General features: G+C 41.9%; 1 protein-coding gene across 1 annotated transcript in view; it reads right to left on the bottom strand.

Moving 5' to 3' along the window:
* Nucleotides 1-13,847, bottom strand: part of LOC132826492 (charged multivesicular body protein 3) — a 181,076-nt gene that overhangs the window by 166,307 nt on the left and 922 nt on the right. The window lies entirely within an intron of this gene.

Below are 13,847 nucleotides of genomic sequence, written 5' to 3'. Positions count from 1 at the left end.
TCTAGTCAATGATAACTTCAGGATATTGGTAGTGGGGATTCAGTGATGGTTACACCACTGAATGTTTGGGGGGAGAACCACTATTATGTTCCTATTTCCTCCGTTCGCTTGAATAGCTCCCTGTATCATGGCGCTCTGGTCAGTTTGCTCATCCTCCTTGCTATCCCCAGTCTCATTAACACAGGGAGAGGCTGCAGGGTGCTAGATTGTCTCTTATTAGTGATGGTCATAGCCTGTCATTTGTATGGCGCAAATGTTACTTGTCACTTGCTAGCCCAGGCCTGGATATTGTCCAGATATTTTTGCATTTGAACATGGACTATCTAAGTATCTGAGGAGTTGCGAATGATGCTGAACAGTGTGCGATCATTGATGAACATCCTCACTTCTGGCCTTACGATGGAGGGAAGGTGCAGCAGCTGAAGATCATTGGGCCGAGGATACTACCCTGAGGAACTCCAGGTGACCTGGAGCTGAGATAACTGACCTCCAACAACCACAACCATCTTCCTATGTGCCAGGTATGACTTCAACCACCAAAGGGTTTCCCCCTGTTACCCATTGATTCCAGTTTTGCTAGGGCTCCTTCATGCCGCACTCGATTGACTGCAGCCTTAATGTCACAGGCTGTCACTCTCACCTCATTTAAGTAAAGAGCCATTGATTTTACTTTTTTACCATTTTCCCCTCCTTTGATCTTGTTGCTGCTGCTTACCTAGGTCTGTGCATTCTGTCACTTCCTGTTCCACTGTGGGTTTCATTCTCCAAATAACAACCTGTAATTCTGTCTTATCCTGTCGCTTTTTAAGACAACACTTTTCCTTCTCCCAAACTCTCTTCCTCTCTAATTCGTTTAAACCCCTCTCCACAGCCCCAATTACTCAATTTGCCAAGACACTGGTCTCAGCACAGTTCAAGTGAAGCTTACATACCAGAACAGTTCCTTTCTCCCCCAGTACATGTGCCAGCGCCCATGAATTGAAACCTATTCCAGCCGCACCCACCTTTTGAGAAAAGTTTTTTTTATTATAGATATTTTTATTGGAAATTTAACATTTTTGCAAATTTACAAAAATAAACAAAACTCTCAAATACAAACATTGATGTACAATTAAATCATATATACAATAGTCAAAATTTAACAAAGAGAAGAAAAAGAGAAAAAAAGGAGAAAAGAAAAAAAAACGAGAACCAAAAAAAAACAAAACTCAACTTTCTACTAATCTAACCTATAACTAACCAGAGTGTATACCTAAGTCTCTTACATGCTCGGAATGTATTAACATCAAATATAATAAAACCCGTATTCGTGCGGGATTCCTCTCCCAAGGGGCCCCGGAGCAGACAGGTCTGATATCTTCACTAAATAAAAGCCCTTGTTAGGATGGCCGAAATATCTGCATTTATATAATTCAAAAAGGGCTGCCATATTTTATAAAATAATTCAGTCTTTCGGTGCACCATATTTGTGAGGAAGTCATAGGGGATATATTCCATAATTAATCTGTGCCAATTTGAAAGTCCAGGGGGGCTCTCAGCCACCCAGTTCACCAAAATATTTTTCCTTGCTCAGAAAGAGAGAATAGAAAATAGTCTCTTCCCGTGCGTATCCAGGGAGGAAAAGTTCGAAAAGCCCAAAAGGAGAGATCCAGGGTCCACCCTAATTTCCGTTCCTAAAATTTCTGTCAGGGTACTTGCTACTTTAGTCCAGTATCTGCGGATTTTCTGACAAGTCCACAGACAATGTACAAGAGTACCCACCTCTATTTTGCATTTGGGACACATTGGAGATGCTCCTGCCTTAAATTTTGCCAGTCGAGCCGGTGCTATATGGGCCCTATGAAGTATCTTTAGTTGGATAGCCTGAGTTCTGTTACAGATAGTAATTCTTCTAGCATTTTCCCAAATGTCATTCCACATATCCTCAGAGATTTCTAGCCCCAAGTCCTGCTCCCATGTTTTAAGCAGGTCATCCATGTCTCCTGAGACTCCATCATGTAGCAAATGGTATATAGTACTAACGGAGGATGCCCCCGCTGGTCGTAGGTCATTACGTTCTCTGTCTGATTTATAAAGACTATCTATTAATGTAGTCTTCCTCTGTATATAATCTCGAATTTGGAAGTATCGAAAGAGATCCCCATTAGGTATTCCGAATTTCAGACGCAGCTGCTCAAAGGACATCAGGATCCCATCTTTAAATAGGTCCCCTAAGCATGAGATGCCCTTGGATCTCCAGAGTTTAAAGGTGGCATCTGTAATCCCTGGTTGGAATCCCCATGCGCCTACTATTGGTGCATGGGGAGATGTTTTATGTGAGTTACCCTCATTTTGCCGCATTATATTCCAGGCCTTAATTGTGTATAATATTATGGGATTTTTACAGTGGTCTGTAATGATTTTCCTTTTATCTGAAAATAAAAGGTTAATAAGTGGATATTTTATTTGGGAGGCTTCGATATCCAACCAGATTGATTGTGGATCAGACAAAACCCAATCAGCTATGTAACTTAGTAGGGAGCTTAACTGATATTTCCTAAAGTCTGGGAAATCCAGTCCTCCCCTTGCCTGTGGAAGCTGTAGCTTCTTCAGCTTAATAAGGGGCCGTCTATGGTTCCAAATAAAGGAGCCCAACCAGCCATATAATTTACGTAGGGCTAGCCTTGGCAGCATCAGCGGGAGCATTCTCATAGGATATAAGAGACGGGGCAGAACATTCATTTTAATTAATGCTATTCTCCCTAGCCAGGAAGTCGGAAGGTCTCTCCATTGCTGGAGGTCCTGCCTTATCCTTTCCATTAATTGTACAAAATTAGCCCTATACAGCTGACCAAATACTGGCGTGATAAAAATACCTAAATATAAGAAACCCTCCAGGGACCAACAGAAAGGAAAAGGGGATCCGTCCATTAGGTGGGGTATCATAACCAGGCCACCCATTGGCATAACTTCCGATTTTGAAAAATTAATTTTATAGCCTGAGAATGCACGAAATGTATTAATAACTTGAATTAGACGAGGCACTGACATTAAAGGATTACTGAGGAATAAGAGAACGTCATCTGCATAGAGGGTAATTTTGTGTTTGCCTGTACCAATCCTCGGGGCCATTATATTAGGATCAGTCCGGATGGTTTCTGCTAATGGTTCGATTTGAGAAAAGTATTTAACAATTTGACTTTATTTGTCCTATGCCAGTTGCTGGTGGCTCAGGTCGTAATGCAGAGATTATTACATTGATGGTTCTGTTTTTTTTTAATCTAGCTCCTAACTGTTCAAATTCTTTCAGCAGAACCTCTTTTCCACTTCTGTCAATGTTATTTGTACCAGTGTGGTCAACAACTGGATCCATCCCCTCCTGTTCTAAGCTTCTCTCCTACCTTGATGCCCTTAAACCTGGCACCAGGCTAGCAGTCCAACCTTCAAGACTCATGCTTGGCTGCAGAGAACAGTATTTAATTCACAAATTATACTATCCCTATCACTACTATGTTCCTATTTCCTTCTCTCACTTGAATGGCTCTCTTTGTAAGGGTGCTGTGGTCTGTTTGCTTATCATCCTCGCTGTCCCCATTCTCATTCACACATCTGAGATTCTCATAACTGTTAGGACAATTGCAGGGTCCGAGGCTCCTCAAATATAAGTTTCTTTCTTTTCATATTTGTGTCACCTACAGTCACACTCTCCTTGTCCCTGATCACAATCAAATTTGAATTACTTTGTGAAAGGGGTGTGGACACTGTCTGGAACAAAATTTGAGGTAACGTTTTCCTGATGTGGCTCAGTGTTTGTAGTTCAGACTCCAACTCCTCAACTCGGATTCAAAATTCCTTCAGCTGTGTTTGCCCTGGATCAGCTTGGCACCCAACAGCTTCCACATGCTACACATCACCCATCCTGTCATCACTATCATAGTTTACTTATTAATTAACCCTCTAAATTGACTTCTCTTTTCACTTTATTCTAATTACTTTTTATAAACGGGCTATTTTAAGAAAAGAGAGAGAGAACAAAAATGTGCAAAATGACAACTAAGGTAGCTTCTGTTGTTGTCTATGGACATCTTTTAGTCTAGTCAGATAATACAATATTTTTCTCTGAAAAATGGCCAAGATTATCCTATGGACTTTAATGGATTATTTACACAACTATATTTTGAACTTTGGATGATAGCTGCTATTCAATGATAGCACTTCTCACTAAGTTTTAACGTTTTGGGTTCAGGTGTCACTGCAGGGTTTTGAGCAGATAATTTGAACTGTACTCAGGGAAAGCTGCACTGTTGGAGTATCTTTCAGATGAGACTTTAAACCAAGTCTCCGTCTGTTCTTTCAGGAGATCTTAATGTATTGGGTTTATCCATTATTTCAGACAACCCAGCAGGGGAGTTCTCTCAAGTGTCCTGATCAATATTTATCACTCAACCATCATTGCTATAAACAAATTACCTGATGATATGTTCCCTTTGCTATTTGTGGGACCTTTGGTGTGTGCACATTGGTTTCTGTGCCTTCTACATATTAACTATGGCTGCCATTCAGAAGCACCTCAAGCACTGTTTTTGATACATCTTGAGTCAAATAAATGCAAGTCCATCTTTTCATTTAAAAAAAATATGAAAGAGTCTTGGTTTATCATCTTGTCTGAAAGACACTCTGTCAGTGCACCAAGAGGTGCAGGCTGGTAATCACATTGTTTGCAATAGCATAAAATTGATTTTTTTTAAAGGAAGGAAAATGCCAAAGAGGAAAGAATGTATCTTGTGTATTCATGTTCTCAAAAAGACAAGGCATTGCAACAAAGGCACAGAGCACAGTTGCCTGGCCCACAGCGTCTATGGCTTCCCACTTCTGTGACACGCCCATACAGCTGGTTGAAAAGGCAGAGAATCAAAAGGGTGCTTGCATCAACTCAGCCAAGGTGGTATGTGGTTTTTTTTACTGGAACCAATTCACTTTAAAGCCACTAACTGTGCCATTACCATTGAATAACTTCATTTAAAAAATATAATGCTCAAAATTTGTCAATGAAAAAATGCCAATACTGACTGAGAATCATGTTGTTAAATTTTAATTTCTGTCAATCCTCAGTCCAAGCTGATGTATACCACCATAACCCCATGTGATCATAAGATACCAATATTGCAGCACAAATATGTTTCCATTCTCACTTCTGTGCGTTTCTCCCTCTCTTGGTTGTATTTCAGACCTCCATGTTTTTCAAGGATGATATCTGACCTCAGATGCTGGTTTTCACACTCTACAGATAGAGTCTAGGTTAGAGTGGTGCTGCAAAAGCACAGCAGTTCAGGCAGCATCCGAGGAGCAGGAAAATCGACGTTTCGGGCAAAAGCCCTTCATCAGGAATAGAGGCAGGGTGCCTGCAGTGGAGAGATAAATGAGAGGAGGTTGGGGGTGGGGAAAAAGTAGCATCGAGTACAATAAGTGAATGGGGGGTGGGGATGGAGGTGATAGTCCAGGGAGGACGGTGGGGGAAGATAGCAAAGAGTACAATGGAGGGATGGGGGTGGGGATGAAGGTGATAGGTCAGAGAGGAGGGTGGAGCAGATAGGTGGGAAGGAAGATAGGCAGGTAGGACAGGTCATGAGAGCGGCGCTGAGCTGGAAGGCTGCAGCTGGGGTGAGGTGTGGGAAGGGGAGATGAGGAAACTGGTGAAATCCACATTAATGCCATGGAGTTGAAGTGTTCCGAGGCAGAAGATGAGGCTTTCATCCTCCAGGCGTCTGGTGGTGAGGAAGCGGTGGTGGAGAAGGCCCAGGACCTGCATGTCCTCGGCAGAGTGGGAGGGGGAGTTGAAATGTTGGGCCACGGGGCGGTGTGGTTGATTGGTGCGGGTGTCCCAGAGATGTTTCCTAAAGCACTCTACTAGGAGGCGTCCAGTCTTCCCAATTTAGAGGAGACCACATCGGGAGCAACGAATACAATAAATGATATTGGTGGATGTGCAGGTAAAACTTTGATGGATGTGGAAGGCTCCTTTGGGGCCTTGGATGGAGGTGAGGGAGGAAATATGGGCGCAGGTTTCGGAATTTCTGCGGTGGCAGGGGAAGGTGCCAGGAAGGGACGGTGGGTTGTAGGGGAGCATGGACCCCTACAGGTAGTCACGGAGGGAACAGTCTTTGCGGAAAGCGGAAAGGGGTGGGAAGGGAAATCTATCCGTGGTGGTGGGGTCCGTTTGGAGGTGGTGGAAATGTCGTTGGTTGATGAGGTTTATGCGAAGGTTGGTAGGGTGGAAGATGAGCACAAGCGGGGTTCCGTCCTTGTTTCAGTTGGAGGGGTAGGGTTTGAGGGCAGAGGGGCGAGATGTGGATAAGATGAAATGGAGGGCATCTTTAACCACGTGGGAAGGGAACTTGCAGTCTGTAAAGAAGGAGGCCATCTGGTGTGTTCTGTGGTGGAACTGGTCCTCCTGGGAGCAGATACGGTGCAGGCAGAGGAATTTGGAATATGGCATGGCATTTTTGCAGGAGGTAGGGTGGGAAGAGGTATAATCCAGGTAGCTGTGGGAGTCGGTGGATTTGTAAATCATGTCAGTGTCAAGTCAGTCATCATTAATGGAGATGGAGAGGTCCAGGAAGGGAAGAGAGGTGTCAGAGATGGTCCAGGTGAATTTAAGATCAGGGTGGAATGTGCTGGTGAAGTTGATGAATTGCTCAACCTCCTCGCGGGAGCACGAGGTGCCACCAGTGCAGTCATCAATATAGCGGAGGAAGAGGTGGGGAGTGGTGCCAGTGTAATTATGGAAGATTGACAGTTCTATGTAGCCAACAAAGTGACAGGCATAGCTGGGCCCCATACGGGTGCCCATGGCTACTTCTTTGGTTTGGAGGAATGGAGAGGATTCAAAGGAAAAATTGTTAAGGTTGAGGACAATTTTAGCCAAATGAATGAGAGTGTTGTGGAAGGGTATACTCTACAGATACACTCTTACATTATCAGAAAAGCCACAGAATGGTGGTCCTATGGTTTAGTTTACAAAATGAATCAAACAGTTTTCATAGTTTTCTGTCATTCAGAATTGTAATGTGACAAATTAAATGGCAGCAATTGATTTTTTTTTCACATCATCATTGCTGATTCTGAAAAGTTGTTACTAAACCCAAAATGTTGACTCTGCTTTCTCACACAAGTGCTGCCAGACCTGCAGAGTTTCTCCAGCAATGTTTGTTTGTCCAATATTGTTGCCATCTCTAATAGCCCATCCTGAATCTCTATAGTTCCTGGGTGTATAGGAAGGAAGTAGACACACACACACTGCACACACTACACACCTTGGTGTATGACTGCAATGTATTTTGTAGATGACACCACCCAGGCTGCTTTGTTCTGGGTGGCACTAAGTGTCTTGAGTGTTACAGAGTCATACAGTCATAGCATACAACATGTGGTTGGTCCAGTTCAGCATGTGGTCAATTGTAACCCCAAGGATATCGATGGGAAAATTCAGTGATGGCAATGCAACTTAACATCAAGTGGCAATGGTTAGATTCTTGCTTGTTTGTGATGGTCATTGCGTGGCACTGTTGAACATAAGAACTAATAAATAAGAAGAGGAATATGCCATTCAGACCCCTAAAGCCTGCCTTGCCATTCTCTACGATCGTAGGTGATCTTCACCAAGCATCAACTCCTCTTTTGTGTATGCTCCTCATAGTCCACAACTCTTCAAAAATCTATCCACCTCCTCTTTAAATACTTACAGTGATCTAGACTCCACAGGTCTCCAAGATAGGGAATTCCAGACATTCACTATCCCCTGCGTGAATAAATTCCTTTGCTTCTCAGTTTTAAATTAACATCCCCTTACACAGTATTCCTGATGAAGGGCTTTTGCCCAAAACGTTGACTCTTCTGCTCCTCGGATGCTGCCTGACCTGCTGTGCTTTTGCAGCACCACACTCTTAACTGTAACTATAACCCTGGTTCAAGATTCCCCGCCACTGGAAACATGTCAACATCTACTCTGTGAAACCCCCTCAGAATATTGTATGCTTCAATAAGATCACCCTGAATTCTTCGAAATCCTAATGAATATAACCTCGTTAGCTATTCTCAAGAAGTATGTTGAACTGCCTCCAAAACCAACATTGTGTGGTCACCGATACGACTCTGAGATCAGGCTCATCAGCCACACAAGAACACACAGAATCCATTACCAGAGACACAGAATTTCCTGGTTGGATGTAGAACATAGAACATGGAACAGTACAGTACAGGAAAAAGTCCTTCAGCCCACCATGTCTGTGCCAACAACGATGCCATTCTAAACCAATCCCATCTGCCTACACATGGTCCATATCCCTCTAAACGACGCCTATTCATGTCTGTCTAAATGCCCCTAAACATAAAAATCATACATGTTAGCAATGACAATGATAAATGCCAGTATGTCCTTTCTTAAATACGGGGACTAAAACTGCATTTAGTAGTCCAGGATCAAAAAGTGGAGTGCTGGAAAAGCACAGCTGGTCAGGCAGCATCTGAGGGTCAGGACAGTCAACATTTCGAGCATAAACCTTTCATCAGGAATCCTGATGAAGAGCTTATACTTGAAACGTCGACTCTCCTGCTCCTCAGATGCTGCCTGACCGGCTGTGCTTTTCCGGTGCCACACTTTCTGACTCTGATCTCCAGGTGCAGCCCTTAAAGTTGTAAAGTTACTTCTCTAATGTTTGCAGTAATGTTTGGAAATATTTTTGCCAAAATCCTATTTGCCTTTTTAATTACTTATGGCATCTTCATGCTAAGTTGTTTAGGTTCATGCACAAAAATGTCAGATCCCTCTGTGCTGCACTTTTTTTGGAGTCTCTCTTTCCATTTAAATAATGGTCTTCCTTTGCATTCTTCCTACCAAAGTGCATGACCCAAAACTCTCCTACAATAAATTCTGTCTGCCGAGCTTTTGCCCACTTATTCAGATTAGTATATACTTTATGTCCTAATCACACAGATCCTCCCTACCAGTTTTGTATCATCAGCAACTTGGATGTTACATCCCACTCCACTTCCAGGCCATCATTATAAATAGTAAATTATTGAGTCCCTCGGACTGATCCTTGCAGAAGTCCCTCAGTTACAGCTTTCCAACTTGAAAAATACTTATTAATCCTGGTTGTAGTGTTTGTATGTTAACCAATTCTCAATCCATACTCATACTTTACTCCCAATACAGTGAGCACCTATCCTGTGCAATAACCTTTTACATGGCACATTATCAAATGACTTCTGGAAATCCAAATACATTCCATCTAGAGGAGGTACAAATGTTACTTGCCACATATCAGCCCAGGTCTTGTTGTATATGGACACAAGCTGCTTCAGTATCTAAGGAGTCATGAATGGTACTGCCTCCTCTGCCATTCAATAAGATTATTTTTGAACACCTACATTTATTCCATTTCAATAAAAGCAGAATACTGCTGATGCTGGAAACCTGAAACAAGCACCACGTTCTCTGTTTGTCACCGATTCCACTTGTCTAGCCTATCCACATACCCCTTGATTTCCTTAGAGTCCAACAATCTATCAGTCTCATTCTTTAATGTGCTTAGAAACAGAGTATTGATAGCCCTCTGGGGTAGATAATTCCAAAAGATTCACAACTCTGTAAGTGAAGACATCTATCATTATCTCAGCCCTAAATGGCTTATCCCTTCTTGTAGGACTACACTTTATCATTTCAGACCTTACACAGGAGAAAGATTTCGTGAGTTTTGAGAATATTTGTAGGTCAGGTTGAGATTCTGGATGTAGGTTTGCTCGCTGAGCTGGAAGATTTTTTTAGAGGTTTCATCACCATCATCAGTGAGCCTCTGGATGGAGCACTGGTGGCATGGTCCACTTTCTATTTATATATTTAGGTTTCCTTGGGTTGGTGATGTCATTTCCTGTGGTGATGCCACTTCCTGTTCTTTTTCTTAGCGGGTAGTAAATGGGATCCAAGTCAATGTGTTTGTTGATAGAGTTCCGGTTGGAATGCCATGCTTCTAGGAATTCTCGTGCATGTTTCTGTTTGGCTTGTCCTAGGATGGGTGTGTTCTCCCAATTGAAGTGATGTCCTTCCTCATCTGTATGTAAGGATACTAGTGAGAGAGGGTCATGATGTTTTGTGGCTAGTTGGTGTTCATGTATCCTGGTGGGTAGTTTTCTGCCTATTTGTCCAATGTAGTGTTTGTTACATTTCTTGCAAGGTATCTTGTAAATGACATTAGTTTTGCTTGTTGTCTGTATGGCATCTTTCAAGTTCATTAGCTGCTGTTTTAGTGTGTTGGAGGGTTTGTGGGCTACCATGATGCCAAGAAGTCTGAGTAGTCTGGCAGTCATTTCTGAGATGTCTTTAATATAGGGGAGTGTGGCAAGGGTTTCTGGACATGTTTTATCTACTTGTTGTTTGTTGCTGACAAATTGGCAGACTGTGTTCATTGAGTACCCGTTCTTTTTGAATACACTGTTTAGGTGATTAGTTCCTCTGTGTTCCAGTATGTGGTGGCTCATTGAAATAATGTTCTAATGCAGCTCCATTTGTGGGTGTTGGGGTGATTGCTTCTACAGTTCAGTATTTGATCTGTATGTGTTGTTTTCCTGTGGACACTGGCTTGAAGTTTTCCATTGGCTGTTCGTTCTACTGTGACATCTAGGAATGGCAGTTTATTGTTGTTTTCCTCCTCTATAGTGATTTTTATGCCAGTAAAGGTATATTTGATGGTCTTGAAAGTTTCCTCTAATATGTTTTGTTTAATGATGACAAGGATGTCATCAACGTGGCGGACCCAATGTTTGGGTTGGATGGTTGGCAGAGCTATTTGTTTGAGTCTCTGCATTACTGCCACTGCTAAGAACCTTGATATTGGAGATCCCATGGGTGTTCCATTGGTTTGTCTGTAGGTTTTGTTGTTGAAGGTGAAGTTGGTGGTAAAGCATAGGTCCACCAGCTTGATGATATTGTTCTTGCTGATGAAGTTGATGATGTTTGGTGTCTTTGGTTCTTCTAATAGTGTAGTCAGTGTTTGCTTGGCCAAGTTGATATTGATGGATGTGAACAGGGCTGTTAAGTCAAAGGAGACCATTATTTCACCCTCTTCTATCTTGGTGTCTTTGATGGTCTTCAGGAATTCTTGGGTGGAGTGGCATGAGTCTACTACTAAGTGTTTTAATTTTTAGTGTAGCTCCTTGGCCAGTCTGTAAGTTGGTGTTCCCAGTAATGAGACAATGGATCTGAGGGGGGCTCCTGGTTTATGAATTTTTGTAATCTGTAGAAGCGTGGTGTGTTGGATCCATCTGGTTTCATTTTTTGGAAGTCATTTTTTTTCCTCCAGATTTCTCACGTTTGTTTGAGTAGTGCTGTCGTTCAGTTCACTAGTTGTGGGGTTGGGTCTATCGCCACTTATTGGTAAGTGTTGTATTCCCTTTCTCAATGTAGTCTCTTTGATTGAAAATGATTGTCAAGTGTCCTTTGTCTGTAAGTAGGATGACAATGTTTTTATTTTTTTTTAGTCTTTCTAGTGCTTTCCTTTCTTGTGTATTGAGTGTGCTTTCTTCCTTTTTCCCGCTTAATGTTGGTGCAACTGGTTGTCTGATGGTTTGCTGGGTTTCTTCAGTGAGATGGTTGTCTTTCAGGAGAAAGAATCTTTTAGTACATACTTCTTTCAGAGTTTTTCTTTCAAAGCAATCACTTTTCTTTCTTTTAAGTTCCAGAGAAGATTTAAAAATAAAGATTTACATTCACACTTAATGATATCCCAAAGTTCAAAGTGCTCTGAATAAGTCACTACAGAAGTTTAGGGCTAAATTTAATGCTGGGGTATCATTTAATTGGGTGACAGAGTGCGAGATGGAGATACCAATGTTTTCCTATTCTGAATAAGCCTGGGGAAGAAAGGTTTAATCACATTGGATTTTCTTGCAAGTTCTTAGGGGTTCTGCTGTAGAAGAAGGGTGGTGGTGGTGGTGGTGGTGCTTCTTCGAGACACCTGGTAATCGAAATGTGAACAGTAGTGACAGCTCACTTGCAACACAGCCAGTCAGCTCTTCCCTGAAACCACCATCTCAACCTTACTCACCTGTTACCTGGTCTAGTACCTCAATGATCCTGGGCTTCTGGTAGCTGCAGAGCCTGCTGACAACTGCCAGTGTTCCTAGTGACTCTTTCAATTGGAAGCCAATTGTGGGCCAACACTTATTGTCCATTCTTAATTACCTAAGACCAGTTAAGATCCAGCATGTGATATGTAGGCCAGACCAGGAAATGATGGCAGATTTCCCTGTCTAGACGACATTAGTGGACTAGATGATTTTTACAACAATTAATGCTGGTTGCCAATAGGATAGCTGTTTAATTTTAGATTTTAATCTTTATTGAATTCAACAATCAGCATCTGTCATAGTAAGGTTTAAACCCATGTTCCCAGAATGGATGGGCACACATGCAGCTGGGGTCCTGACTTGCTAGACTAGTGACATTACCACTCACCAGTGCCTCCACTTGATATCCAGGAAGGCTGACCACTGCCTAATTAAATGTGTTATTGACTATTTGCATGGTGACTGTTGCATCATGGAACTCTTGCTGACTGCTAGACAATGGCCAAGATGCATGTCTAATCTTGTGCAACTTGTTCTAATCCTTCTGAAAATCCAATATCCAACTTTCACAGGCATCTTGTTATTCAGTGTGATAATTACATTTTCAGAATGCTGAAATAAATTTGCCCTATGTCCATTCAAGTTTGGATAAATGATCTCATTGAAGGAGATGAAATTCTTAAACGCCTAAATTCTTTGGTTTCCTTGCACAAATTTTCAACTTTTCATATATCATTGACTCTGAGCACATTTTGCTAAAAGACACCTTACAGGTAGAGCCACGGTTTTAACACTTCCAGTATAAAGTAGGAAATAAATGACTCTGCTGCACAACCACAGACTGAAGAATTGTACCTGAAGATCAAGGACATTCATTTTGAGATTGATCAAAAGCAGTTTCTTTGCTTCATACCGTGCATTGTTTTGCAGATCAAAGTGTTACCCTCCCCGCAGACTAAGTGTTCTTTGTCCTTTTGTTGAATAACAAAATCTCAAGAGTTAGATTATGAGATCCACTTTTATAGTGTAAAGGAATGACTATCCTCACCTATAAATTGATATTAAATTCCTTAAGATAAGTTGATTTATTGGCTTTCATAAGAATTAAGCACAGGACCTGTATGTGCAATAATGACATCATAATACAATCATAACTACTGTTTTCAATAATTTCACATCACATAAGGTTATATTTATGGTACAAGGTAACAGAGAATTTGCACTATAAAAGTCTCTACCTTAAAGAGTACAATGAGTGGGCTTTGAATTCTGAAGAATCACTGAAGTGTTATGGCACAGAAGGTGGTTATTTGCACCATTGTGCCTACACCGGTTCTATTTTCTAGTGCAAATCTCCTGTTTCTTTCCTGCATCCTTGCACACCATTTGTATTCAAAGAGCTTTTCTATACAGAAGCAGAACAAAGTTATCCATTTGTTTTCCTGGTGGGATACACTTTTTAGAAATGTTGCTGTTGCCCCTCCCCTTCTATGGTAGATCTCTACACCAAAACTAAGCTAACTCCTCCTTTTATTTGGCTCCACGCTAGAAGGCTAGTTTTGTTTTTCCATTCCAAGTAGGCTTGGGGAAGGGATGGGCCAAGATCTGACCCTGACAGGACACTCCTGGTCTTAAAGCTGTCTTCCACAATTCCCATGTCTTCCTCATGTGGGCTCCTCATTTTCTTTTGAGCTTTCTTAGCTGATACAGGCTATCACAACGGAGACATGTCTCTCCTGCTGTAT

Source organism: Hemiscyllium ocellatum, chromosome 1 (genome assembly GCF_020745735.1).
Source record: "Hemiscyllium ocellatum isolate sHemOce1 chromosome 1, sHemOce1.pat.X.cur, whole genome shotgun sequence".
NCBI lineage: Eukaryota > Metazoa > Chordata > Chondrichthyes > Orectolobiformes > Hemiscylliidae > Hemiscyllium > Hemiscyllium ocellatum.
This window is presented reverse-complemented; position numbering and strand designations above follow the sequence as displayed.